Below are 6000 nucleotides of genomic sequence, written 5' to 3' on the forward strand. Positions count from 1 at the left end.
AATGTAGTTTCTATTAAAATAGAAAAAATTAAAAGTGAGACTTTGAGATGATTTCATTCTAAATTAATTATTGAATCCCCTTTTTCTTCTTCCCCTCACTCTATTCTTTTTTTCATTTCGTTTACGTCCTTCCTTCCCATTCCTTTTCTTCCTCTCGTCTTTGTCCTACGCTACTGCCATCACTATTGCCAACAATGGCATCTCCTTTTACCACCTATGTTAAGAAAGAAAACTATTCATTTGGGTTGCATGAGGTCTCACTCCTTAGACACATTATTGATGATGGGAAGATAAGGATGGACCCAAGCAAGGTGAGTGTCATTCTTGAGTGGGAGCGCCCTATTAAGGTCAAGGAGCTGTGGTCTTTCTTGAAGTTAGCCAACTGTTACAAATGGTTCATTCAGGGGTATTTAATCATTACTTCCCTTCTCACGGACATGTTGAAGAAGGGCAAAACATAGGCATAGGACTCAGTGTGCCAACATGCCTCTAATTAGCTAAAGAAGCCAATATGCGAGCAGCCAATGCTAAGGTTGCTTAGCCATATGCAACCATACGAGGTGAACACAGATGCAAGTAACTTTACCATAGACGGATACTGATGTAAAAGGGACACGCCATTACGTATGATAGTAAGAAGCTCAATAATATTGAAGGAAAAAACAATGTGTAGGAGAAGAATATGTGGATAATGGTGAACTACTTATGTACATGGAGACATTACTTGCTAGACTCTCTACTTGTGGTCAAGATCGACAATGTGGTCGCTTTTTACTTTTAAAGTGAGAAAAAACTCATTCCCAAACAAACTAGATGGTATGATTTCTTTGCAGAGTTTGATTATAACTAAGAATACAAGTTGGGTAAGGTTAACTTGGTGGTAGATGCGTTAAGCCACAAGGTCACACTAGCGAGGGTTAGCGAGCAACGTGAGGAGTTATTGCCATGCATCTGAAAGGGTCTAGCTCATGATCCCACAGCTTAATCTATATTGGAGCTTGCCAAACAAGGCAAGACTAGAAGGTTTTAGGAGCATAAAGGTCTATTGTATGCCAAGGGCAAAAGAATACATGTGTCGCAATATGAAAGCCTGCTCGAGCATATTCTGAAAGAGTGCCATAACAATTATTGGGCAGGGCACTCTAGCTTAAATAGAACTTTGACGTTGATCGACGTAGAATTTTGCTAACCCTACTCTAAGAAAGATATAAAGAGATATGTGAGGATCTGTTTGGTGTCCTAACAAGACAAGGTTGAGTAGAAAAGGCCAAGAGGATTGCTTGACCTGTTATTATTACTCGACAGGCCATGAGACAATGTCAACATGGATATCATCATGGGATTGCCTCGGGTTGATGGTTTAGGAAGTATTATGGTGGTAGTGGACAAATTCTTTAAGTATGCCATCTTTATAGCTACCACTTGTGGAAGCAATCAAGCTATTCATGAAGTATGTGAAGTACTGGGGGGTCTTGAGGACCATTATTAATGATAAGACGATTGGTTCATCGATAAATTCTAGATTGAGTTGTTCAAGTTGTTGGGGTATAAGTCGTGTTTTTCCATTAGTTTTCACCCACAAATCGATGGACAGACCAAGAGGCTGAACTTGATGTTTGAGCTTTATTTATGCCACTTTGTGCTTAACACTAAAATAAACCAACTTCGATGGCTCAATGTGGCACAGTTTTCTCACAAACCTTTAGCATTGTGAGTTTACAAGACAAAGCCCCTTGTAGATAATGAATGGGAACTAGCCCTTGACACCTAATGTAGTAGTTGCAAGATACACTAAACCAATACATGTTGCGTATAAGTATGCTCTAGCATGGAATGAGTAGTAAGACATAGCTCAAGCTTGCCTCCACCAAGCCATTAAGAAAGCCAAGAAATGGGCTGGCAGATTTTAAAGAGAGAGGCTCATATCGATATAGGGGACATGGTAATGGTGAAACTCCACTTGTGTTAAGGCATAAAAGGCAACATAAGAGCCTAGTTCGAAGGTATGAAGGACCTTACAAGATGGTGAAAAGAATAAAAAATGTGGCCTACAAGCTTGATATGCTACTCGAACTCAAGGTTCACTTAATCTTTAATGTGAGCATGCTCCTACCATGAGGATGAGGTGGACCTTAACGGAGGAGTGAGCCATAAGGCACCAATGAGGGTCAAGGCTACATACGAGAAGGAGCTAAAGGAAGTGTTAGTCGTCAAGGTGCTCAAATGGAATAATTACATGCCACAACACTAGTATCTTGTGAAGTGGAAAAGATAACCCAAGAATGAAGCTAGTTGGGTGTAACGACCCCTCCTTGGTCGCTACCGGCGTCTGAGACTTCTAAAGAATTTTTGTTAAGTTTCGAACAAGCCTCATTTAAGACTTTCGCTAGATTCATTAAATACATATAATCAAATCACTTGTGTACGCAAATATTAATAATTAAATTACTATCTACTTCATTCAAAATAATAACAATTCACATTTATAAGTTAACAACATTTTTCAACATCTCACAAATTTCATTCTGACACAACCCTAAATAGAGGAGTGACTCGGAGCGGGGTTAGGAGATGCCTTTACCTACTTTGTCGTGGTCCGTATGCACTGATGGTTACACGTTAGACTGATCTCTATCTATAAAAAAGGAAAATAAAAGGGGTGTGAGTCTTATAAACTCAGTGATCATCATCGACCCCGTGAGCAGGCGAAGAGGGAAAACAAACATAAAGGTGGAATGTTTATAAACTCAGGAGTAAGCATAGAAAACATATTTCATAAAACTGAGATTTTGTTTTTTATACCTTGCAGTTCTTAAGAATAATAATTCACAAATAAACATATGTGAAAATAGTTGTATTTAGGGTATTAGAAAATCTTTCAACCCCGACATCCAGTCATCATTAAATTCAATGACAAGTGAAAAATGAAAATTCTCAAATATAAAAAGGCGAATTAATTGATCACCAATAAATAGGTAAATTTCACTTGCCATTAAATAAAAATTTTCAAGTATTAATGCCATGCATAGTGAAGTAAAAATCTACAAGTAAGCATCGTCCTCGGGTAGGTTTAGTATAGCCCTTAGGCTTACTATCTCAGACATCATCACCTACTCGTGGGAACTGCCCACGCCATTATGTGAATCGGGGCTTCAGGTCCCTCTTTACCTACTCGTGGGAATTACCCACTTCACAAAATATAAATCGGGGCTTCAGGTAACCCACGTCACCAAATATAAATCGGGGCTTCAGGTCCCCCTTTGCCTACTCGTGGGAACTACCCACGTCACTAAATATAAATCGGGGCTTCAGGTCTCCCTTTTTACAATCAAATATCGATAATCAACAATTCTTACTTTGTGCACAAAGACCACACTTGACTTGGTGTGGCAACAAGTCCTACTCAAAGTATCTCAATCACGTTAAAATAAAATCATTGCAATTTAATACATTTGCATAACATGACAGATTAAAAGCTATATAATCATAAAATGAATGTTGTGCATAATTTATTTCAAAGCATGGCATATTTACTAAATCGGAATGCTAAATGAAATAAATAATTTATCATCAACTTTTATGAATCAAAACAAAGGCCATTGACTTAAACATCAGACATACTTGCAAGGTATGATTTTGAAGTAAAAGCCAGTCAAAAGTTTGTTTTCCCATATTTAAAAACATGTAGATATATATATATATATATATATATATATATATATATATATATATATATATATCTATTAAAGAAAAACATATTTAAAATCCTTGTCACAAACACAAACAACTTAAAGCTTTCTACCAACTCATACTGTCCACAATTTTGTCAACTATCAAATATGACATATATATATATATATATATTATATTATAGGGACATAGTTTTGAAATTTAGCACCCATTCACCCCATAATAGCGGGACGTTATTTCGCTATTGTTTCATACGTGTAGTTAGCTATTTTCTCTTCCTTCTCGTTTTTTGTTCTCCCCTTGTTACCGATCTTCCTTACAGCCGGTGCTTCTCTTTCTCTTCTTCCTTCTTCCTTTCTCTTCTTCCTCTTTCTCCTCTAGCATCGTCGCTGCTTTTTCTCTCTTTTTTCTCTTTTGTCGCTGCTCCTTCTCTCATTTTTCTCCTTTGTCGCTGCTCCATTTCTCCTTCTTCTTCGTTATATTTCTCTTCTTTTTTCCCTCTCTTTCTTCTCCTCGTCATCGTGCTTCTTCTCTCTTTCTTCTTCTATTTCTTTCTCTTCTTTCTTCCCTCTCTTTCTTCTTCTCGTCACCGTACTCCTTCTCTCTTTCTTCTTCTCTTTCTCTTTTTTTTTTCTTCTCCTCGAGATGTTGTTCCCCCTCTCTTCTTATTTTTCCTCTTTCCTTTCTCTCTCTCGGGCCTCCAACTCTCTTTCTTCTCTTTCCTCCTCTTTTTCTTCTTCTCTTTCTTTCTTGTCTTTTCTCCTTTTTTGGCAGCTTGACTTTTCTTCTTCTCTCTCCTTTCTTCCTTCTCTTTTTGGTCGGCCCCTTTTTTTTCTTCTTTTCTTTTCTCTTCTCTTGCCGGCCCCCACTTACTTCTTCTTCTTCTTCATCTTTTTTTTTTTTATGAATAGGGCGTCACATTGGGAGTTAGTGGAGGACTTATGGTAGTCCTAAGATAAGATGGAGGCATTCCATGGGACAGCGAGGATGTTACTAGGTTAAATAGGGGAGGGTGTCATGACTCGTGATTCAAAAAGCCAAAAGGGGATAAACATGGCCATCAAGTTTGCAAGTGAAGTGGCAGGACCTTAGGTAACCCATTTCCATTGAGCCCATGAGATGGGAGAATAACCTTTTTAGTATAGAAACACATAGATAGATCACCCGAGGTGTACACCAACACATGACTTGCATACAAGCTAAATCACATGCAGCGAGATAGCTTATGCACACTATCAAGCTTGCTCGTATCTTACACGCAACATCAATATGTAAATTGGATAAGATTACAGTGAACAATCCGTTAGAAAGGCAAATTATCAAATTATTGTGCGAGAGCCTCCTATTGCATTTTGAATCATTATAGTTGTTTGACACAACTTCACTTGTTAGAGAGAGCGAGCCTCCCTTAAGCTCCAAAATAGATTGTAAAAGTAGGAGTAGCTATTTGAAGAGGCTTTGTATATAAATACTCCATCTTAATTCATTATACAATTACTCTCAATATCTCTTCTTACACACTTTTACTTTGCATACATTGCTTACATGTATGCTTACATTTCATATTGCACATTGTATTGCTTGTAAAGGTTACCACTTTTATATAGTTTTGATATTTTAGGTTGACTTAAGCTCAAGTTCAGTTTGCAAAAAGGTTTAAAGCTCCAGGTCGACGATTTACGGAACCATCACGTGACATTGTGTGAAGCATTGAGTTAAAAAGAAAAGGCTAAAGTAAACACGGCTAAGGTACATTTGCTTCTAAACTTTTAACCAAAAAAAAAAAGCAAAAAGCTTTTCAACTCATCTCCTTTTTCTATGAGAAAGCCCCAAATAAAAACATGTAGGAAGGAATCCCATTCACTCAGTTTGGTATTGGAATCACAAACTATTCCCACTTAAAACTTGACAACATCTACCATAAATAATACACTTTGGATTCCTACTTTACTCCATTTCCAACTTTGCGTAAACAAAACCATTTATCAAACTTATCACCATACCATCTTTACATTCTAAGATATTTCTTTTTCTTTCTTCTTTTTTTAACAATATCATAAAGAAAGTTTTTGTTGTTTTAGAGGAAAAAAATGCAACTAAGTTAAACTATTTTTACTTGTTAATCTCATTAATTAAATTTCATTTAATTGGTATTTTTACTACCTTTTACCTTTTTTTCAAAAAAAAGAAAAAAGTACATTGGACATAAAAGCAAATAAAACTTTAAAGAATTATACACAAAACATCTAATATTAAATTATTTTAGATGGCAAAATGTATGATTCTCTTTCTACATAAATGTATCTTATA

The sequence above is a fragment of the Theobroma cacao genome, chromosome 9 (assembly GCF_000208745.1).
Source record: "Theobroma cacao cultivar B97-61/B2 chromosome 9, Criollo_cocoa_genome_V2, whole genome shotgun sequence".
NCBI lineage: Eukaryota > Viridiplantae > Streptophyta > Magnoliopsida > Malvales > Malvaceae > Theobroma > Theobroma cacao.